Consider the following 25,140-nt stretch of genomic DNA (forward strand, 5'->3'; position numbering starts at 1 on the left):
TAATTTTGATAGGACCCAATAGGTTACCCTAGTTTGGCTATCTTTATATCTTGTTTTACCACTGATTTTTTGGGTAGTACATGCTATTGCTTTATGTGGTTTTGGGTATGGAGATATACATTACTCATGTTCACACTTTTATTATCAGTTTATTATTTACTGTTCATGATAAGATCATTATGTTAATTGGAACATAGAGAACCACCCAGATCATTATGTTAATTGGTATGGGACACCCTTGGCTGACTAACTAGGAAAGCTAGTGGAGGACTACCTTACCCGATAGGGGCAAGGGAAGTAGGGGAGTGGTCAGTGTGGGGAGGCCCTTGGGTTGATTTTGCTGCAATGACAGTTAGGCGAGGGGTCCCTGTGGGGGACAGATATCCCCTGGGTCCACTAGAAGGATAAAAGACCTCACGAAAGGCCCAAGGGCCCCATAATTCGTAAGGTCACCCCCTCGTGGGCCTGGGAGGAACGACCAGTGGAATAGATTAACACAAGGCCGGGTCGGCGCAAGCCCAGACAACCCAACAAATTCGAGCAGTAATCGCAACAGTGATCCGACCTTCCCGCACAGGAGTCCCGTACAACGGAACCAAGCGAGGATGGGTCGACTGAATTATAGGAGGATAGACTCAGATGGTTCACTACTTCTTAGGCACGCGTTGTTATCATATCTGCATGTAATGCCCCACGGTCGAGTATATAAGGCCTAGGGGGCACCCCTTCAGAACAATCACTCATTACTTAGCCATTCACCCCGCTCTCTACGTTTCCCAGCACTAGAGAACTCCCTGGTAACCCATCACATAAAGCACTCTCGCTAGGACGTAGGGTGTTACGCATCTCAAAGCGGCCTGAACCTGTACGTCATTGTCTACTATTTCTCGTGCGCCCAGCACGAACCATCGAGCTACAGTCGGTAACACCGTCCTACTCCTAAAAGCACCTTGAGGGGTAACCCTGGGTGTGCGATCGGACCCAAAACACCGACAGCTGGCGCGCCAGGTAGGGGGTGTGTCATCGATCCAAGCTAGCTCAATGGTCGTCACCTTCCGGCAGAAGATCACCATCCGCCCCGGCTCCATGTTCTGCTTTGGAACAATCTCATCTATAGCGGATGAAGAGGGAACTCTGCATCGCATCGCGGATCCACCAGAGAGAAAGCCTTCCTCAGAAATCTCCAAGAAAATCGGGGCGAGGCAGGAAAAAGCGCAACCTCCAGCGCTCCGAAAAAAGACCGCCTTCAGCAAACCAAGAACCAAGGGTCCGTCTACTCGAAGAACTCCGCTGTCCACCTCTCCGACAGAAGAATGGACACGGATCACAAGGAGGAAAGAAGAAAATGAGGCTACGGGTCGTCAAGCTGCTCTTCCTGTGCCTCCGTCCTCTAAGGAAGACAGGAAGAAGATCGTCGCGACAACGACTCCCTTCTACCCCGACGTCCTCTTCATCGGGAGAGTGGAATCGCCCCCCATCTCCGACGATGAACCGACTGCGCCTGGAGAGGAACCTCCTCAGCGGGAATCCCGCCGACGAAGGAACCGACGCCGAAATATCCGACGACATCACGAAGCCGGAGAGCGGGACTCGGCACAACCCGTATCGCGAGACGAGGTCTCGGAGATGGGAGAAACTCCAGAAGAACGTGTCTTTAGGGAAAGAAGGAATTCCCGACGACGCGATCGTCGACGAGCTCAAGAACAAGCCGAACAGGAAACAAGACAACGTCGAGAAAATCCACTCTTCGGGCGCAACCTGAACCCCGACTTCGCCCGAGCCATGAACACGCCGAGTGAAGTCGGAGGGGTGTTGGCTCGGATAGCTAATGGCCTCCCTCGGACTCCCGACGCTGGCTGTTCACTCAAGCAGCCAATCATCTTCTACCCCTCGCTCACCCGCCGAACGATCTACGACACGCCATCAACAGTCGCCGGGACGCACGAAGCTCCATCAATGCTTCGCGTGAACGACGATACGAGAACGAGATTCGTCGCCGGGAAGAGTACGACCGAGATCACGGCATCCCAGCATGGAGTTAGGCTACCAGGACCGAGTCAGCCACGGCTTCAACTGGTGGCACCACCCGGGGACGGTCGAGGCACCACGACGACCACTCTCCTCCCCGGGACAGACAACATCATCGATGACAGGAGGACACGTGTGGAGTATCGGCACTTACTCCACGCCTCAGGGCCATTCAATGGCCCCCTAACTTCAAGGTATCCAACGTCGACAAATATGAACCTAAGCAGGATCCGGGAGGCTGGCTGGCCGTCTACCCCACCGCTGCTCGAGCTGTCGGGGCAACTGAGGACGTGATGACCGCATACTTTCCTATCGTCCTCGGGCAAGACGCACTGCAGTGGCTGCGACACCTATCCCAACACTGCATCGACGACTGGAGCGACTTCAGTCGGTGTTTCACCGCCAACTTTCAGTCTCTCTCCGACAAACCGGCGCAACCATGGGACCTCAAATCCATCAAGCGCCGAGGGGACGAAACTCTTCGGTCATACCTCAAAAGGTTCCAGACCATGAGAAATCGTATCCCCGAGGTCGCGGAGGCAGCAGTGATCGAGGACTTCTACAGGGGATCCAATGACTCAGCCTTCGTCCGAACCATATTACAGAAGGCGCCGACTACCTCCGAGCAGCTGTTCCAAGAAGCCGACCTCTACATCACCGCCGACGAGCGATCTCAGGACCTCATCGGAGGAGCGAAGCCAGCACCAGCGGCACCGCGACGCGACATGAACCAGCAGCCTGACAAGCGTTGAGAGAAGAGGCCTCGCGAAGAAGTCCACACCGCCGGACCACCTGCCTCTCGCGCCCGAGGAGGACCTCGTGGAGGCGAACACATGCTGGACGACATCCTCGACGCCCAGTGCCCGTACCACAAGGACATGCGCCACACCCTTCGGAACTGCAGAGTGTTAGAAATATGCCCTAGAGATAATCATAGAGATGAACATATTTCTTTGTATCCATGATATATATATTGCTTAATTGAATATCCATGGAAGGCACCTTGTATTGATTAGCAATTATGTGAATTGTTTGTGAGATTCTTTACTTATATGGTTATTCTAAATGATGTCCCTAGTCAGAGTCGATGACTAGCACATGTATTAGTTGATGACTACATTTCACAAGTCATGAACATGGAGATGTTAAACTAATAATGTGGGCGCATGTATGACATGAGGCTGGACCGACCCAACGTGAGATATTGTAATATAGTTCTCTTCTTGCAACATGAATACTGTATCCTTAGACCTGAGATTGTCGCATGTTCTCAAGATGTGAATTGACTTACTTAGGGACTATCAAACGCTATCTCGTAACTGGGTAGTTATAAAGGTAGTTTTGGGTTTGTCAGGAAGCATGCTGTGAGGCATGGTCAATCAAGATGGAATTTGTCCCTCTCTTTGTGAGAGAGATATCTCTGGGCCCCTCGAGTGATTGGATCAAGAAATGCATGGCCGTGCTAGGGTTAAGAGTTAACCATTGAAAGGATTCCAATTCACAGTATCGAGAAAGAGAGGTCAGCTTAGAGCCAGACCAAATATCGTGAGACAAAGGGAACAGCATGTACGTAATGTCGCAATGGTTCGTCTGATATGATCTTTGCGTACACATAGGAGTTGACATGTCTTGCTAGAGGCCGCTGTCAATTATTGGGCCAAGTAAGAGTACTCGGGCTATGTCTATTTGTACGTGAACCTATAGGGTCACACACTTAAGGGGAAGGAAGCCTAATTCGGATTAGATCCGAAATTAGACTGGGCTTTAGGGTTAATGATGGGCCTCGGCGTCAGAAGCCCACCATAACGCCTATATAATGAGGGGCGGGGGCGCGGTTAAGGGATAACCTAATTCGCCACCTGCGAACTAACAGCCGCCGCCCACCTCTCGCCCTCGCCAAGCCGCCGTCGCGAACCTAGCAGTTCGGTACGCGGCGCTTCCTCCCTGTACGTGTGGATACCTCGGAGGTGCTGCATCTGGAGCACTTGGACGAACCGTGCGAGGACGTGAAGGACGCCGGCGACTGCACGACACTGCTCGACGCGTTCGTCTACATTGAGACGTCTTCCGCTGCTCTGCGCGTCTAGTGGTAATTCCATGACCTATAACCGCAGTAGTTCTTGGTATTATGGGGTTGAAAATTTTGTTTTGCGCTAGTGTAGCCTCCCCGTAATCCTTCAGTGGTATCAGAGCGCAGGTTCTGCGTAGTTTTAGGTCTGGATCTAGGTTCATAAGATGGATCTACTTGATGCACGGTTTGATTAGATCAATTGGTAATAAAGGGTTGAAGTAGATTACATTGGATATGACTAGAGAGATCAGTTCGTCCTTCTCTGTTGTATGCGCGACTTGCCCCTACCGGCTGGAATCACCATCGGGGCTAACTGCACACACAACCAGCAGATTGACGTAACAGATCGACGTCATGAGTGTAATCTTCTTTGGGTCGAAAGTCTCGGATTTGGGTTGATTTGATCAACCGCATGAGATTTCCAGTGGAATTTCCATACATACGATGCATGGACCGCCGTGGCTATCTGCTGAAGTGGCGAACGTATAGAAACGTGTTTGTCTAACCTGTTTTTGCAGGACATCTTGTGATCGGTATGGCTACTGTGTATATGATGCATGTTAATAAATTATTCATGACCTGCGTGTCGTGACCAGGGCAATACGGCTGGAGCCACATGTATTGTCCAAATTTAATGTAATGACCTGCGTGTCAACATGTGATGATCCAAAGCGTATATGTAATTTGTTTACCAGCATACGTTAGATAGGTCTTGAAGGACTCATCACCTGGAGGATGGCATACCTATATCATGGAGATGGAGATCATCGTGATGGACAGATTATTGGAGATGGGGATCACCATGTGACAGCAAGCCATACCGAATCACAACTGTTGTGTGAATGTCATTCTTATTGTTCTACTTGTTTATATTGCATATATGTCTTTGCGTGCGATGTTATAAGTAGGACGATCCCTCATAAATGTTTAAGCTTTAATGCCTCTCCAAACCTTGCACTATCATAAGTCTTGTACAATTGGTGGTGGGTCTATGAAATTAGGGTGCCACCAGTTTTCCTTGACTAGATAGGTTTGTATCGGATACGAACTGCAGAAAGGGTTGGTTAACTTAAACAAAGTCAGCTTAATGGTTAAGGACTTTGAGGCATAAGGTTGGGAGCCGAGACATAGAGATGTCACCCAACAACAGGAGTCATATATATGATATGATTAGCAAGGAGTTGCTTACCGATCTACCTTGTCTTCTAGCGGTGATGCTAAAGCTCACTAGTAGACTTGTTAGTTGTGGATTCTGAATCACTAAGTATCAATAGAGGGATATTGATTTTATTGGGAGTAGACTATTAAATGTTTAATATGATTTACTCTGTCATGGATATTTTTGTCTTAGTATTTTGCATTATTTTGTTGTAGATGGCACCTAGCACACCAACATTTACTTTGCGATCAATTCTTGAAAAGGATAAGTTAAATGGAACAAACTATACGGATTGGATCCGTAACCTGAGAATTGTTCTCAGGGCTGAAAAAAAGGAAGACGTTCTAGACACCCCACTGCCAGAGGATCCTGGTGAAAATGCAACTGCTGCAGCTAAAACCGCTTACAAGAAAGCAATGGATACTAATCTTGAAGTGAGTTGCCTAATGCTTGCTTGCATGGAGCCTGAGCTGCAGATGCAGTTTGAGACAAACCATGAGGTGCACGATATGATCGTGGCGCTCAAGGATATGTTCCAGACTCAGGCTAGGACTGAAAGGTTCAATGTGTCCAAAGCCTTTCTGGAATGCAAGCTAGCAGAAGACGCAGCAGTTGGGCCACACGTAATCAAAATGGTTGGTTACAGTCAGAGGTTGGAGAAGCTAGGCTTCCCAATAAGCCAAGAGTTGGCCACTGACTTCATTTTGGCATCTCTTCCGCCCAGCTATGGAAACTTCATCACGAACTACCATATGCATGGGGCGGAGAGGGGCCTCAATGAACTATGTGGCATGCTGAAAACTGCAGAGGGGGACATAAAGAACAGCGCTGGCAGCAGCGGCCATGTGATGGCGGTCCAAAACAAACCCAACTTTAAGAAGAAGGGTAAATCTCAAAAGAAGAAGGGCAAGGCAAAGGATACAGTATCCAAGCCAAATCAAAAGCCCAAGGCTGGACCAGCTGCAGATGCAGAGTGCTTTTATTGCAAAGAACTTGGTCACTGGAAAAGGAATTGCAAGCAGTACTTGGCCTCTATTAAGGATCGCGGCGGTAAGGGTACAGCCGCAGCAGGTACACTTGCTATTCACATTACAGAAATTTTTCTTGCTGATTCTTATATTAATTCTTGGGTATTTGATACCGGATCGGTTGCCCATATTTGCAATTCGATGCAGGGAATGATAAGAAGTAGAAGCGTGAAAAGAGGAGAAGTTGATTTCCGGGTAGGCAATAATGCAAGAGTTGCTGCGTTGACCGTCGGGACGATGCAACTCCACCTCCCATCAGGATTTATTTTGGAGTTAAATAATTGTTATCTAGTTCCTAGTATGAGTCGAAACATTATGTCTCCTTCATGTTTGATGAAGGATGGTTATTCATTTGCGAGTGAAAACAATGGTTGTGTGATCTCTAAGAATGGCATGTTTGTGGCTTTTGCATCCATTATGAATGGGTTATTCATTTTAAATCTTGATGATGCACCTATCTGTAATGTTAGTGCTAAAAGGCCTCGGCCTAATGATTTAAGTCCTACCTACATGTGGCACTGTCGTTTGGGTCATATAAGTGAGAATCGCATGAAGAAGCTTCATTCTGATGGGCTTTTAACTTCGTTTGATTTTGAATCATACGAGACATGTGAAGCTTGCTTACTTGGTAAGATGACCAAGGCGCCCTTCACGGGTTTACCGGAGAGGACGTTAGATTTATTGGAACTCATACATACTGATGTGTGCGGACCAATGAGTACGACAGCTAGGAGAGGATTCCAATACTTCATAACCTTCACTGATGATTTTAGTAGATATGGGTATGTCTACTTAATGAAACACAAGTCTGAATCCTTAGAAAAGTTCAAAGAGTTTCAGAATGAAGTAGAAAATCAGCGTGGCAAGAAAATTAAAGCACTGCGATCAGATCGTGGTGGTGAATATTTGAGTCATGAGTTTAGCAATCATCTAAAGAGTTGTGGAATTGTTCCACAGCTTACGCCGCCTGGAACGCCTCAGAGGAATGGCGTGTCTGAGCGACGTAATCGGACTTTATTGGATATGGTTCGATCAATGATGAGCCAGTCGGACCTACCTTTGTCGTTTTGGGGATACGCTCTAGAAACAGCAGCTTTCACACTAAATAGGGTACCGTCTAAGTCCGTAGTTAAGACACCATATGATATGTGGACTGGGAAGACTCCCAGTTTGTCTTTTCTGAAGATTTGGGGTTGTGAGGTTTACGTCAAGCGACTACAGTCGGATAAACTCACTCCAAAATCGGACAAGTGCATGTTCGTGGGATATCCAAAGGAAACTTTGGGATATTACTTTTACCACCGGTCAGAGGGCAAAGTGTTTGTCGCCCGGAACGGTGTGTTCTTAGAGAAAGAGTTTCTCAAAAAAGAGAAAAGTAAACAAAAGGTGTATCTTGAAGAAGTTCAGGATGAGCCAGTGGGACAAGATTCAACAAGTGATGCTAATGTAGCAGAACAAGTTGAGACGTCTATGGCAAGAGAAACACCACCACAACCACGAAGGTCAGCAAGGCTTCGCGAGGCACGAGGAGAAGTGCTATTGTTGGGCAATGGGGAAGTGTTGTTGTTAGACAACGACGAACCTGCAACATATTCAGAAGCGATGATGGATCCAGATTCCGAGAAATGGCATGTCACCATGAGATCCGAGATAGATTCCATGGGAGAAAATCAAGTTTGGAACTTGGTTGACCCGCCTGATGGTGTTAGACCTATAGAATGCAAATGGATCTATAAGAAGAAGAAAGACATGGATGGAAATGTTCACATCTATAAGGCTCGACTTGTTGCAAAGGGTTTTCGACAAGTTCAAGGAGTTGACTATGACGAGACATTCTCGCGAGTAGCGATGCTTAAATCTATTCGGATCATTCTAGCTATTGCCGCATATTTCGATTATGAGATTTGGCAGATGGATGTCAAAACAGCTTTCCTTAATGGAAACCTAGATGAGGACGTGTATATGATACAGCCCGAGGGTTTTGTCGATCCGATCAATGCTGGAAAGATATGCAAACTTCAGAAATCCATTTATGGGTTGAAGCAAGCATCTCGGAGTTGGAACATTCGTTTTGATGAAGTGATCAAAGGGCTTGGTTTTCATCAGAATGAAGAAGAAGCTTGTGTTTACAAGAAGGAAAGTGGGAGCGATGTTGTATTTCTGATCTTGTATGTGGATGACATATTATTGATTGGGAATGACATTCCTATGCTGGAGTCCGTCAAGGCTTCACTGAAAAAGAGTTTTTCTATGAAGGACTTAGGGGAAGCAACATATATTTTGGGCATAAGGATCTATAGAGATAGGTCGAAGAGGCTTATAGGATTAAGTCAAGATACGTACATTGACAAGGTCTTGAAACGGTTCAACATGGAACAGTCCAAGAAAGGGTTCATACCTATGTCACATGGTAAACACCTTAGCCAGATGCAATGTCCTGCAACGGCTAATGAGCGGGAGCGCATGAGTAAGGTACCATACGCCTCAGCAATTGGTTCAATCATGTATGCCATGATAAGTACACGCCCAGATGTTTCATACTCTATAAGTGCTACGAGTAGATACCAGGCTGATCCAGGTGAGGATCACTGGACAGCGGTAAAAGGCATTCTTAAGTACTTAAGAAGGACTAAAGATATGTTCCTGGTATATGGGGGTAAGGAGGAGCTCGTTGTAACTGGTTACACCGATGCTAGCTTCCAAACTGACCCAGACGAGTTAAAATCGCAATCAGGTTTTGTGTTCACAATAAATGGTGGTGCTGTTAGTTGGAAGAGTTCCAAACAGGAGACTGTGACTGATTCTACAACAGAAGCCGAGTACATTGCAGCTTCTGAATCTGCGAAGGAAGGTGTTTGGATAAGGAAGTTCCTCATCGAGCTTGGTGTGTTTCCTAATGCATCTAGCCCATTGAACCTCTACTGTGACAACAATGGGGCTATTGCACAAGCTAAGGAGCCAAGGAACCACCAGAAAAACAAACACGTACTGCGGAAGTTTCACCTCATACGGGAATTCATTAGGCGGGGTGAGATAAAGATATGCAAGATACATACGGATTTGAATGTTGCTGATCCTTTGACAAAACCTCTTCCACAACCTAAGCATGAGGCACACGTGAGATCTATGGGTATTAGATATCTTCTAGATTAACTCTAGTGCAAGTGGGAGACTGTTAGAAATATGCCCTAGAGATAATCATAGAGATGAACATATTTCTTTGTATCCATGATATATATATTGCTTAATTGAATATCCATGGAAGGCACCTTGTATTGATTAGCAATTATGTGAATTGTTTGTGAGATTCTTTACTTATATGGTTATTCTAAATGATGTCCCTAGTCAGAGTCGATGACTAGCACATGTATTAGTTGATGACTACATTTCACAAGTCATGAACATGGAGATGTTAAACTAATAATGTGGGCGCATGTATGACATGAGGCTGGACCGACCCAACGTGAGATATTGTAATATAGTTCTCTTCTTGCAACATGAATACTGTATCCTTAGACATGAGATTGTCGCATGTTCTCAAGATGTGAATTGACTTACTTAGGGACTATCAAACGCTATCTCGTAACTGGGTAGTTATAAAGGTAGTTTTGGGTTTGTCAGGAAGCATGCTGTGAGGCATGGTCAGTCAAGATGGAATTTGTCCCTCTCTTTGTGAGAGAGATATCTCTGGGCCCCTCGAGTGATTGGATCAAGAAATGCATGGCCGTGCTAGGGTTAAGAGTTAACCATTGAAAGGATTCCAATTCACAGTATCGAGAAAGAGAGGTCAGCTTAGAGCCAGACCAAATATCGTGAGACAAAGGGAACAGCATGTACGTAATGTCGCAATGGTTCGTCTGATATGATCTTTGCGTACACATAGGAGTTGACATGTCTTGCTAGAGACCGCTGTCAATTATTGGGCCAAGTAAGAGTACTCGGGCTATGTCTATTTGTACGTGAACCTATAGGGTCACACACTTAAGGGGAAGGAAGCCTAATTCGGATTAGATCCGAAATTAGACTGGGCTTTAGGGTTAATGATGGGCCTCGGCGTCAGAAGCCCACCATAACGCCTATATAATGAGGGGCGGGGGCGCGGTTAAGGGATAACCTAATTCGCCACCTGCGAACTAACAGCCGCCGCCCACCTCTCGCCCTCGCCAAGCCGCCGTCGCGAACCTAGCAGTTCGGTACGCGGTGCTTCCTCCCTGTACGTGTGGATACCTCGGAGGTGCTGCATCTGGAGCACTTGGACGAACCGTGCGAGGACGTGAAGGACGCCGGTGACTGCACGGCACTGCTCGACGCGTTCGTCTACATCGAGACGTCTTTCGCTGCTCTGCGCGTCTAGTGGTAATTCCATGACCTATAACCGCAGTAGTTCTTGGTATTATGGGGTTGAAAATTTTGTTTTGCGCTAGTGTAGCCTCCCCGTAATCCTACATAGAGAACTCAAGCACTCTGTCGGGCACAGCCGACCCTTCCAACCTCTACCTCCTCCCCCGCCGCGAGGAGGACCAGGAGAACCGCGACAACCCCAGCAACAGGAGGAGGGAGGAGGTGGAGCCTTCTCGCACGTCGACAGAGAGGTCGATGTCATCTTCGGCGGACACGGATCGCAGGAGAACAAGAGACAACAAAAGCTCAACGATCGTCAGATACTGGTGGCAGCTACCGGTCCTCCCGCCCCATACCGATGGTCTGAGCACCCGATCACCTTCACCCAGGCAGATCAGTGGCTCAACTTCGACCACCCAGGCAAATACCCGCTCCTCGTCGATTCGGTGATCCGAGAGAGCAGGGTAAAGAAGGTATTAGTGGACGGGGGGAGCAGCATCAACGTCACCTTCCCCCAGACACTCCAAGGCTTGGGAGTTCACCTCAAAGAGCTCCACGAGTCGGACACTCCTTTCTTCGGCATCGTGCCGACTGAAGGAGAATACCCGCTGGGCCACATCTACATGTCGGTCACCTTCGGAACTCTGGAGAACTACAGAACCGAGTTCCTAAGGTTCGAGGTGGCAAACTTCGACCACGGGTACAACGCCATCATCGGGAGGCCTGGATTGGCAAAGTTCATGGCCATCCCGCATTATACATACATGATATTGAAGATGCCAGGACCGCAAGGGATCATAATTGTGCGCGCTGACTTCCAAGGCGCCACAGAATGTTTCCGAGTGGCCATTCAGGCGGCCCTCACCACCAAACCATCGGCGACTTCTTCTGCGCAGGTGAATTCTAAGCCTGAGGAAGATCTCGCAATACCCGCGAATGAAGCTCAAGCCATGACCTCTATGCGGCCGACTGAAGAAACCAAGAGAATCAATCTCGGGTTCACCGACGAGCACAAAGCTGCTATCATCAGTTCTAGTCTGGATGATAAATAGGAAGGCGCGCTCGTCCAATTTCTGCAAGATAACCGAGACGTATTCGCATGGTAACCTGCGGATATGCCAGGAGTCCTGAGAGAACTGGCCGAGCACAAATTGAAGGTCTACCCCCAGGCGAGGCTGATCCGACAGAAATTACGTCGCTTCACGTCCGACAAGAGAGAAGCCATCCGTGCTGAGTTGGCTCGCTTGGTCGCGACAGGATTTATTAGAGAGGTGTTGCATCCTGAGTGGTTAGCTAATCCTGTTCTTGTACTCAAAAAGAATAAAGTGGATTGGCGCATGTGCGTCGACTATACGGATCTCAACAAACACTGTCCAAAGGATCCCTTCGGGCTTCCTAGGATAGACCAGGTGGTGGACTCTACCGCCGGGTGTTCTGTGTTGTCTTTCTTGGATTGTTACTTTGGGTATCATCAGATTAGTTTGGCAAAAGAAGACGAGGAAAAAACAGCTTTCATCACCCCGTTCGGAGCCTTCTGCTATACCTCCATGCCGTTTGGCCTCAAAAACGCTGGAGCGACTTATCAGAGGGCTATTCAGACATGCTTAGCCGATCATTGGGGCAAGCGTGTGGAAGCTTACATGGATGACGTGGTGATCAAGACAGAGAATTCAGAAAATTTCATTGAGGATTTACAGCTGGTCTTCAACAGCCTACGACGATACAGATGGAAGCTTAATCCCGAAAAATGTGTTTTCGGAGTACCAGCAGGAAAGTTGCTCGGGTTTATTGTCAGTCACCGAGGAATTGAAGCCAATCCAGAAAGATTGAGGCCATCATAAAGATGGAAGCACCACGATCACAAAAGAAAGTGCAAAGACTCACCGGATGTATGGCAGCTCTGAGCAGATTTATATCCAGGCTGGGAGAAAAAGGCTTACCATTTTATAAGTTACTCAAGAAGGTGGACAAATTTCAGTGGACTTCAGAAGCACAGGAAGCTCTAGATGCGTTGAAAAAGTTCTTGACAACACCACCAGTGCTGAAACCACCGCGTCGAGCCACGCTGACTCAACCAACTGAAGATCTGCTGTTATATATCTCTTGCACGACTCACGTGGTGAGCACCGCGTTGGTAGTCAAGCGAGCAGAAGAAGGACATGCATACCCAGTATAGCATCCTGTTTATTTCATCAGTGAAGTTCTGGGTCCCTCGAAGAAGAAATACCCTCAAGTTCAGAAGCTATTATATGCAGTACTTCTAACTGCACGCAAGCTCCGTCACTACTTCGACGACCACAAAGTCATAGTAGTCACTGGATTTCCGATAGTAGATATTCTTCACAACAAAGAAGCCATCGGGAGAATAGCCAAGTGGGCCTGCGAGCTGGGATCTCATGACATCGAATTTCGACCTCGCACTGCCATCAAAACTCAAGCACTGGTTGATTTCGTATCAGAGTGGACTGAACAACAGGTACCAGATAACCCAGAAACCGCAGAAGTATGGCGAATGTATTTCGATGGCTCATTAAAGCTGCAGGGAGCAGGCACAGGGATCCTCTTTATTGCACCTGGAGGTGAACACCTCAGATATGCCCTTCAGTTGTTATTTCCAGCCTCTAACAATGCAGCAGAATACGAAGCTCTGATTCATGGGCTGAACATTGCCATATCACTGGGCATCAAGAGACTGATGGTATATGGAGATTCTCTGGTGGTCATAAGTCAGATAAATAAAGAATGGGATTGTTCGAACGATTCCATGGGAAAATATTGCACTGCTGTCTGGAAACTAAAAGACAAAGTTGAAGGTCTGGAATTTCACCATGTGGAGAGAGATCGAAACACGGCAGCTGATGTATTGTCCAAGCTAGGATCCAGTCGAACTCAGGTCCCGCCTGGAGTTTTTGTTCAAGAAATATTACACCCAAGCATTTTACTGGATCGGGCAAAGGAATGTAATACTCTGAGCCAACCAGAGTCAGATTCTGATGATTGGAGGGGGCCGATCATCAAATATATAAAGAATGAGAAGGAACCAGATGACAAGAATGCAGCCGAGCGCATCGCAAGACAGTCAGCTCACTATACACTCATTGGGGAAACACAATACAGAAGAGGCGCATCAGGAGTCCTCATGAAATGCATTCTCTCATCTACTGGAAAGCAACTTCTGGATGAGGTCCATGCTGGGCAATGTGGAGTACACGCAGCATCTAGGACCCTGGTTGGGAAGGTCTTCAGGTCGGGTTTCTACTGGCCAACAGCAAAGAGTGATGCAGCCGAGTTAGTCCAGAGGTACGAAGCCTGCCAGTACTTATCAAAGCAGCAGCATCTACCAGCACAACAGTTGCAGACTATACCCGTAACTTGGCCGTTCGCGTGCTAGGGATTGGATATGATTGGACCTTTCAAGAAAGCTCAAGGAGGATACACTCATGTACTAGTTGCTATCGATAAATTCACTAAATGGATAGAGTTCAAACCCATTGCTTCTCTAACTTCAGCCAAGGCCGTAGAATTCATACAAGACATAATATTCAGGTTTGGAATACCGAATAGCATCATAACCGACCTAGGATCCAACTTCACAAGTTCAGAGTTCTTCGATTTCTACGAGCAAAAGAGCATTCAGATCAAATATGCCTCGGTGGCGCACCCAAGAGCCAACGGGCAAGTCGAAAGAGCTAACGGGATGATATTGGAGGAAAGTTCACAGGAAAGTGGATCAGAGAGCTGTCGTATGTTGTATGGAGCTTGAGAACTCAACCTAGTCGAGCTCTGCATGGAAACACGCCTTTCTTCATGGTCTATGGTTCGGAGGCAGTGCTACCTGCTGATCTCAAGTTCGGGGCACCGAGGTTAATCTTTGAAAACATAGCAGAAGCTAAAGCTACTAGCCTGGAGGATGTTGATGTACTCGAAGAAGAACGATTGAATATGGTGATTCAATCAGCACAGTATCAGCAAACTCTGAGGCGCTATCATAATAAGGCCATACGACATCGATCCTTCACAGTGGGAGATCTCGTCCTCCGCCGAATTCTAACGGGGGAGGGACGGCACAAATTGTCACCTCTATGAGAAGGGCCATTCATAGTAGCAGAAGTCACTCGGTCGGGATCATATCGTCTCACTCAGATGGACGGCACAGAAATTGGGAACTCATGGAACATAGAACACCTCAGGAAGTTTTACCCCTAGCTACATCCCTGAGGCTATTGGGACGACGATGTATTCTGTAAATTGAGAAATATATAATCAATAAAAAGGCTTCAAAGGCACTCAAATTGTTCGCTGTCAATTGGCATACTTACTTAACTCGGGGTGACCACTATGCCCTACTAACGGAGCAATCGGCTTAAGTCGGCAATGACTTAAGGCGGTGTGACATGCTCACACTTACTAAACTCGGGGTGACCACTATGCCCTACTAACGGAGCAATCAGCTTAAGTCAGCAATGACTTAAGGCGGTGCGACATGCTCACGCTTACTAAACTCGGGGTGACCACTATGCCCTACTAACGGAGCAATCGGCTTAAGTTGGCAATGACTTAAGGCGGTGCGACATGCTCACGCTTACTAAACTCGGGGTGACCACTATGCCCTACTAACGAAGCAATCGGCTTAAGTCGGCAATGACTTAAGGCGGTGCGACATGCTCACGCTTACTAAACTCGGGCTGACCACTATGCCCTACTAACGGAGCAATCGGCTTAAGTCGGCAATGACTTAAGGCGGTGCGACATGCTCACGCTTACTTAACTCGGGGTGGCCACTATGCCCTACTAACGGAGTGGTCGGTTTAAGTTGGCACTGACTTAAATTGGCATGACACACTCGACACGTTTGCAATCACCCATCTTAGGGCAACTTCTATGCCCCATTTCAAAATTTCAAAACCATCACACTACATTTACTTCTACAATTGTAGATACTGTGGAATTCTAACAATGGGAAAACAATAGTAGCATTCAGTATTCAAAAGTGTTCTCTAACAAAACATCCGAGCACATTAACCACACATTCAAAGCATTCAGTGTTTTCTATTTAGTAATGTTCTTCTCAGGAGCAACTGACGAAGAAGGACGACTCGAGGAATCAGGAGCGGCATTCACGTCAGCCACTATGTCGTCAGGAACAACCACGCTGGGTCTCCTCATCAGGATCCGCCCCACGCGAATAGCTTTATCCATAGCTTTGTCGCGCTGGGCCCTCAGAGTAGCAGAAGTCTCTTCAGCAGCCTTGATAGCCAACCGGGCAGTTTCTAGCTCCTGGGCGACTGATTTCTTGGAAGCACGCAGATCCTTGATGACAGTATCTTTGGTCGACACCAACTGCCTGAGGCGAATCACATCATCCAAGGACTCTTGCAGCTTATAACGATGATTATCCAACTCCTCCCTGGTGAAGCGATGACTCCTCTCCAAGATGGTCAACGAATTGCTGGCATCGTGGTATAGCTTGTCAAGGTTGTCACGAGAAGTGGCGATGGCACGCTTTTCCTCCTGCAGACAAGAATCAGTTTCTCCAAACGTCCAGCAAGCAATAAGAACACAACAAACAAAGCCAAGATTCACTGGTCACCTTTTCAGAGTCGAGCTGAGCACGGAGGGTGGAGCTCAGCATGTTAGCATCATTCAGAGAAGCAGAAACCCGGACCAGTTCAGTCTGACTCTGAGAATATTTTTCTTCAAGATCAGAATACCGTCGAGCCATATTTGTCAAGAAATAGTCAAACAAAGGTGTTCAGCTAAAAAGCATATTAATCAAGTAGCCAAAAAAGGAAGCAAAAGAGCACTGACCGGCATTTGCCACCTCCAAATCAGATACACGCCGCTGAAGCAGCACTGGATTCCAATGCGCCAGAGACAAAGCTCCTTCTAGGACAGAGGCACCCTGCAACCTCAGCCGACTAGCCATCTCATCAACCAACGCCTGGCATTAAAAACAGACAAGCATGAGAACAATTATCTGCCTGGGGTAAAGTCAGACCAGAAGAAACCAAAATACATGGAGGTTGGAGAAGAATGAGGGAACTCCCAAGTCATGGGAAGTCAATTGATGGCTTGACGAAGGATCACCAGCCGGAACAACCCGCAATACATCAGTGGGAACCAATTCAGTGTCATCAACAGAAGCCAGAACTCTGTCATCAGGTGCGCTGGCCTCTAAAGCGACTCCTTGACCCAAGGCTTGGGCTATCGCCATGCAACCAGAATGTGGAGGACAAGACCCTACGTGAACATCCATGGAAGTGTGGGAAGGAGAACCCACTCAGACAACCTCGGGGGCTAGGTCACAGCTCGCGCTACGCATCCGAGCCAGATCATCTCCGGCAACACCCTCGGGGGCTGGGAAAGCGCTAGCACCGTCCTTGAGGGCCGAGTTCTCTATAACAGCCACCTCTAAGGCAGAAGGACCCTCAGTCACTTCCGTGGGAGCAGTGCAATCCAGACTAGCCTCCTGACCCTCAAGACCGCGCTCTAAGGTCGACGAGGCGCGGGACGCTGCCCGGGATGACCCCAACCCGGCATCGGGCACATCAGCACAAACATCCATCGCGCCACCATCTGCCGGCTCTGACAACAAATCTTCTAGAACCATGTCTTCAAGAGTCTGATCGAAGTTCGTCAGAGATAATTCTTGTAGACCAATGAGGGCAGACAAAGCAGGAGAAGGAACACCGCTACTTTCCCCACTAGCTATGTAACGCCGGCTGTTCTTCCGAATCAGAGGGATTTCATCCTCTTCTTCATCATCTTCATCAACAACACGGACAGTACACCCATTGGGGTCAGCTTCAGCAGGATCACACCCATTAGGATCCACATCAGTCGGGTCACACCCATTGGGGCCAGCTTCAGCAAATTCAGGCACTAGCACTTCCTCAGCAGCAGGAACAGAAGGATCGGCATCCTGATCCAAGCTAGACACTCGACGAAGACGTCTCTTCTTCTTTTTCTTCCCCTCAGCAGGAGAAGAGGGCTGATTGTCTCGGCAGGAATGCTTCGGGCGAACACTGTCAGATCTCTGAGCATCCAAAGCTTTGCCGGCCTCAGGGATGAGCGCCACCACCAGTGTTTCAGCAGGAGCGGCATCAGAAGAATCCTCAGCTAACATATCCAGCATGGCACTTATCTCTGCGTCACTTGGATTCAAAGGCACCTCAAAATGAACCTACCTCTCGTCGTCAGGAATTTCTTCGAGTGAGACAACCAAAGCACTAACTTCTTCGGGAGAGGGTCGCACTCTAAGGCCCAAACCGCTATCACCAGCAGGAGGATTTGACAAGAAACTGGTAAAGGCTTTGGGAGGAGGCAGATTCCAGGCCGAGTATGCAACAGGAGCGCCGATGTTCGACACCTTGCCTCTGAGTATCATCTCGAGCCAGCTCACCAAGTCCACAACAGGAATTCTTCTGTTGGTTACCCGGGTTGAATCAGCCAGGCCTCGATACAGATAGGTCGGATATGCTCTATCCTTCAGCGGCTGAATGTTCTTGAAAACAAAGTCAACGACCACAGCTTCTGCAGTCAGACCCCTTTCTTTCAACAATCCAACTTCAGCTAGCAGAGCCCCTGCCTCAGCCACCTCCTGGTCTGTGGGGGATTCGGTCCAGCTCGAAGTGCGAACATCCGGCTGTCTCCCTGACCGTGGGGGGAGGGAATTCCCATGATTCTCCATGATGAGCCATTCCAGGCGCCATCCCTTGATGCTGTCCTTGAGTGGGATTCAGATGGGTCAGATTCAAGCAATAGAAATCAAGGAGACCGCGAAAGAAAGGAGAAATGGGAAGAGCAAGTCCGCGGATAAGAAAAGGAACGTAAATGACGGATTCGTGGGTGTCTTCTATCGGAACAGTGACCCCACGACAGATCCGCCACGAACAGAGCTCCTTCGGAGGAAGAACTTCGATAGAAATGAGATGAAGAAGGTCATATTCAGAGACAACAGACATATGGTTACCTGCGAAAGGCAACTGACTGTTGGGATCGATGGGGGGAATGATTGCGACGGACGAACTCGAAGCTTTCCTCTTGGGCGCCATCTCAACCTTGCTAGCGAGCGGAGCGGAAGCAATATTGCAGGAGAGCAGAGAAAGCCTGGATGCAGAAAAGCAGAAACTAGGGCACGGAACGCGGAGGCGTGCGATAATGCAGTACATATGGGGTTTTCCCGGGCCCGGCGCCACTTCCAAAACGTGGGCACGCCATGTCATCACCCGGCCGTTACTTCTAAAACGCGGGCGTGCCACATCATCACTCGACTGTTATTTCCAAAACGGCCGACGCGGCCCATTTTAACTCAGCGGTTATTTCTAAAAACGCTGATGTTACCAGACTTCACCCGGCCATTGTTTCCAAAGCGGCCGGCGTGGCCCGTTATCACTTGGTCGTTACCTCTAAAACGCCGACATCGCCATCGATCACTCGGTTGTTACCTCTAAAACACCAATGTCGCCATCAGTCACTCGGTTGTTATTCCTAAAGCGGTGACGTGGTTCCAAAGGATTCGGCTGTTACCTCTAAAACACCGACATCAGCAGTAACCGCTCGGTCGTTACTTCTAAAACACCGATGTGGCTCGCTGTCACTCAGCCATTACTTCAAAAAGCGCCAACATCACCAATAATAACTCGGCCGCTACCACCAAAGCACCGACGTCGCAAATAAAGCAATCAGAAGCGTGATTCAATGACTCCAAGTTACTACTCAAGCGTTGCAGACAGAAAACATCATCGACAGTAAATATTACAACGATCGGCGACTGACCAGAAGGCAAAATAATGAACACAGAAGTGGGACGAAATCATTCTTCATAAGGGAAGCATTATGAAACTTACAAATCAACTCATTATGAGTTGATGCCTTCCCTACTACTACATTACATTTCACTAACTATACTAGTAGCTACTACTACATTATTTCGCTAATACTATTTCTACTACTAATCTACACTAACATCTAAAACCAGTGGCGTCCAGCCACTGGCCTTGTTGCTGCCCTTGCTGCCGCTGCCGTCGTCGCCGCTGCCACCCTTGCCGCTGCCGTCACCGCCCTTGCCGCTGTCGCCGCCGCCGTCACCATCGCCTCCGTCGTCGTCGCCATCACCGCCGTCGCCGCCGCTGCCCTCCTCGGACGGGTTAGAGGAATTCTCCTCGTCCGAGGAGTACTCCGACTCATCCGAGCCCTCGAGCCCGGCGCGCTCGACGGCCCGGATGTAAGTCCATACCTCCGCGGCGATCCCCTGGGAGTCGTCTGAATCATCAGACGACGCCGGGGGAGAGGCAGGAGCCGGAGAGCCCTCGGACTCGGAGGAGAACTCCTCCTCCGAGTACTCCGAGTCGCTGAAGTCCTCCGAGGAAGGAGTCGGCTCGCGCTTGCGCTTGTCGCCGGAGTGATGCGAAGAGCCACCACCTCTCTTGCTCTTGCCCATGGTGGAGTGGAAGGAAGAAGAGGAGATGAAACAGCAAGCAGCAACAAGAAATGTGAAAATGCCGGAGAAGCAAGAACACTATTTATAGAAGAAGAAGGCAACCGCTCACCTCCTACCACAACCACCGAACAGTCGTAAAAATTCAATATGCAATTCAAACCGTCTGAAGACACGTCAGGCGGCTGACGCCGTTTCACGTAACACGACACCCATTGGGACCCCAGTCAACTGTGCGGGCGATATGATTACACCCGCGGTCACATCAAGTTACTACTCAGAAGCAGTCTGCTAAACGCTCAGCGTACCAAGCCGTCCCTTGCCTACACCCATTGGGGGGACACCCAGAAATTATCAGTATATTTTTCAAAACTGTCACATCCATACAATATATGCAATGAATACTCCAAGACAGAAGAGAGATATCAGCAAGGATCAAAGGAAAGCCAAATATAGCCGATAAGGTACAAGTCTAATCGACATAAGCATCAAAGCACGAAGTGACATGAAGACTAGTCAAGGGCCATCTATCGAACGTCCAATCAGTCGTAGATCAAATAAATTGCAGGACCTAGCAAGATATGGGCAGATCGCGTACTCAGCCTCAAAGACAAAAATGTGTGCCGACCTCTAAAGCATAGTGCTAATAATATAATGCTGATCTCTGAAGGCATTCAACAAAAGGAAAGGATGATTCCCAGAAAAAGGCATGAAATGAAGACCTTCGAGTGGATTATTTTCAAAAATCCACTCGAAGCTCGAGGGCTACACCCATTGGGTGCACCTTCGGTGCACCCAATGAATCATCATCCCCGAAGAAGCAAAATGTTGACCTCTAAAGCATAAGGCAAAATTAAGATAAGGCTGACCTCTGAAAGAGCACAAGTGGAAGATGAAAGTGATTTCTGATAATACTTGAAGTGAAGACCTTCGAGTGGATTGTTTGCAAAAATCCACTCGAAGCTCGGGGGCTACACCTTCGGTGCACCCAATGAAGTTCGAAGTCCAACAGTGCAAAATGTTGACCTCCAAAGCATGAACCTGAGACAGAACACCAAATTTTGAGGAATAATAGCAGAAGAAGACAGTAAAAAAAATTGTTTTAACCGGATCACTCATAATTCAGAAGCAGTGGCCCGACAAACTTATTTCCAAAGCATTCCCTATTAAAATCAAATACTGCAAGCTGGACCTAGGATCTTTGGGCCGTTTATTTCAAAATCAGCCCAAAGATCAGGGGCTTGTGGGGGACAGATATCCCCCGGGTCCACTAGAAGGATAAAAGACCTCACGAAAGGCCCAAGGGCCCCATAATTCGTAAGGTCATTCCCTCGTGGGCCTGGGAGGAACGACCAGTGGAACGGATTAACACAAGGTCGGGTCGGCGCAAGCCCAGACGGCCCAACAAATTCGAGAAGTAATCACAGCAGTGATCCGACCTTCCCGCGCAGGAGTCCCGTACAACGGAACCAAGCGAGGATGGGTCGGCTGAATTATAGGAGGATAGACTCAGATGGTTCACTACTTCTTAGGCACGCGTTGTTATCATATCTGCATGTAATGCCCCACGGTCGAGTATATAAGGCCTAGGGGGCACCCCTTCAGAACAATCACTCATTACTTAGCCATTCACCCCGCTCTCTACGTTTCCCAGCACTAGAGAACTCCCTTGTAACCCATCACATAAAGCACTCTCGCCAGGACGTAGGGTGTTACGCATCTCAAAGCGGCCCGAACCTGTACGTCATTGTCTATTATTTCTCGTGCGCCCAACACGAACCATCGAGCTACAGTCGGTAACACCATCCTACTCCTAAAAGCACCTTGAGGGGTAACCCTGGGTGTGCGGTCGGACCCAAAACACTGACAGTCCCTACACTGGAGCTTCCTAGAAACTGTAGCGGGTTTTCTGAAGCTAGTGGAATTTTGTAAAGGCCTCATAGTGGAACCCTGCCTCGCTTCCTTGGTAGAGGTGTATGGGGTACGATCAACCCCGTGGCAAAAGGGTAACACGACTTGTGGGTAAAGATGTGCAACCTCTGCAGAGTGTAAAACTGGTATACTAGCATTGCTCATGGTCATGAGCAACTCGGACACTCACATGATTAATTTATGGAATTAAATTCAAATTTGTCATTTGCATCGCATTGGGATTATTTATTATTATTTTGACTTACTATTACTAAGGTTTGGTATTTACTTACATTTAGTAACTGCTAATAAAATTTTGACCAACTTATAAAAGCAATGCTCAGCTTTAACCTTTATTTATTTGATCAGCCTTGCACTTCATATGAACTCCCACCTTTGGTGAGTTTATGCACATTATTCCTCACAACTTGTTGAGATATGATATTTTGTGAGCTCACTCTTGCGATATATAACCCCCCACAGGTGAAGAGCAGGTGGTCGAAGAGGAGCCACAGAACGAGGAGTTCGACTTGATCTAGGTGGCGTCTCCCAGTCAGCTTTGTGGCGCCAAGGAAATAATAATATTTAGTTCGCTTTACATTTATAATTTATTTTGTAAGACTTCCGCTATGTAATCAGTACATTTATGATATTTATGACATTTATCTCTATGCACTATGTTATTATATGTGTTGTTCTTCCTTGGTGCACATATATATGAGACGCACCCGGCTTTATCCTTTAAATCCGGGTGTGACATTCCTCTCTCTAAAAGTTTCCTTGCTAATATTGATTTGAGTTTGCTCCCAAAGATTATCCGCATTGATTGAGCCACTCGTGGCAAGGAAAACCATCTTCCACAATCCGATTTAATTCTAACGCTAACCTCAAGCATAATGTGTGTTTAAAGTTGTAAATTCCAGGTTTCGCCTATTCACCCCCCCTCTAGGCGACTTTCACCAGCCCATATTGTTCTTAGCGATTAAGAAAGTGTCTAGTTCAACATTGTTATCATTGAAATCAACTAAATATAGCTGACCATCTAAAACTCCCTTAAAAGCTATTGAATCATCACTTCCTCTAAAGATGGTAACATCGACATCAGTAAATAGACAATTGTAGCCCATTTTACACAATTGAGAAATAGAAAGCAAGTTGTAATCTAAAGAATCTACAGAAAACATTAGAAAAGGAATGGTCAGGGGATATAGCAATTTTACCCAAACCTTTGACCAAACCTTAATCCGCATCCTCGAATGTGATTGCTCTTTAGGGATCATCATTTTTCTCATATGAGGAGAACATCCTTTTCTCCCCCGTCATGTGGTTTGTGCACCCGCTATCGATTATCCAACTTGTCTCACCAGATGTATAAACCTACAAAACAAATTTAGTCCTTGTTCTTAGGTACCCAAACGGTCTTGGGTCCTTTCACATTAGAAACAAGCACCTTGGATACCCAAACACAAGTCTTGGGACTCTTGTGTTTGCCCCAACATATTTGGCAACTACCTTGCCTGATTTGTTAGTAAGCACAAAAGATGCATCAAAAGTCTTAAATGAAATGTTATGTTCATTGGATGCATCAACAGTCTTTTTCTTATGCATTTTGAAATGAGTTGTATGCCTAGAGCTAGAAGCCTTATTACTATACAAATAAGCATGATGTGAAACAGAATGAGATTTTCTAGCATTAAATCTTCTAATTTTGTGCTCAGGATAGTTCTTAGGCTATAAAATGTAACCTTCCCTATCCTGAATCATGGGAGCCTTGCCCTTAAAAAAGTTAGAAAGTTTGTTCTTAGGGGCATTAAGTTTGATGTTGCTTTGGCTTCCTTGTTGGAAACCAATGCCATCCTTAATGCCAGGGTGTCTCCCATTATAAACCATACTACGAGCAAATTTAAATTTTTCATTTTCTAGTTCATTCTCAACAATTTTAGCATTTAATCTGGCTATGTGATCATTTTGTTCTTTAATCATAGCAAGGTGATCATTTATAGCATCAATATTAACATCTCTACATCTAGTGCAAATAATGACATGCTTAACAGTAGATGTAGAGAGTTTGCAAGCATTCAGTTCTTCAATCTTAGCAATTAAACTAACATTTTTAGTTTTAAGGCGAGAAATTGAATCATTGCAAATATTAAGCTCTTTAGACAAATTTTCATTTTTTTCCATTTCAAGAGCATAAGCATTTTTATTTTCCTTAGCGAGCAAGTCCTCCTAGCATTCCAAGATATCATCCTTCTCGTTAATGGTTTCTATCAATTCATTAATTTTCTTCTTTTGATCTTTGGTAAGGTTTGCAAAAAGAGAAGTCAAATAATCATTATCATCACTAGAGCTACCTTCATCATCGGAAGTAGTGTATTTGGGGGTATCTCTAGAATGTACCTTCTTCTTTTTGCTATCCTTAGCCATGAGACATTTGTGGCCGATGTTGGGGAAGAGAAAGCCTTTGTTGATAGCGATGTTAGCGGCGTCCTCGTTGGAGGAGGAGTCGGTGGAGCTCTCGTCGGAGTCACATTCCCATCGCATGTGCGCCTTACCACCCTTCTTGGTGTAGTATCTTTTCTTTTTCATCTTCTTCTTCCCTTTCTTGTCGTCGTCCCTGTCACTATCACTTGTATATGGACATTTAGTGATAAAATGACCGGACTTACCACACCTGTAGCAAACCCTCTTAGGGCGGGGTTTGTAGTATTTTCCCTTCCTTTGTTTGAGGATTTTCCAAAAGCTCTTGATGATAAGAGCCATCTCCTCGTTATCGAGCTTGGAGGCGTCAATTGGAAGTCTACTTGTTGATGTAGACTCTTGCTTCTTTTCTTCCGTTGCTTTGAATGCAACGGGTTGTACCTCGGGTGTGGAGGTGGTGCCTTGCACCAAGTTGACAATATGTTTGGAGTCATTGATCATAATTTCAAAGCTTACAAACTTTCCAATTACCTCCTCGGGAGACATCTGTTTATATCTAGGATCTCCACGAATTAATTGAACTTGAGTGGGATTACGAAATACAAGAGATCTTAGAATAACCTTGACCATTTCATGGTCATCCCACTTGGTGCTCCCAAGGTTGTAGACTTGGTTGACCATCGTCTTGAGCCGGTTGTACATTGCTTGTGACTCTTCTCCTTTGTTGAAGATGAATCGACCG

Source organism: Zea mays, chromosome 1 (assembly GCF_902167145.1).
Source record: "Zea mays cultivar B73 chromosome 1, Zm-B73-REFERENCE-NAM-5.0, whole genome shotgun sequence".
NCBI classification, from domain to species: Eukaryota; Viridiplantae; Streptophyta; class Magnoliopsida; order Poales; family Poaceae; genus Zea; species Zea mays.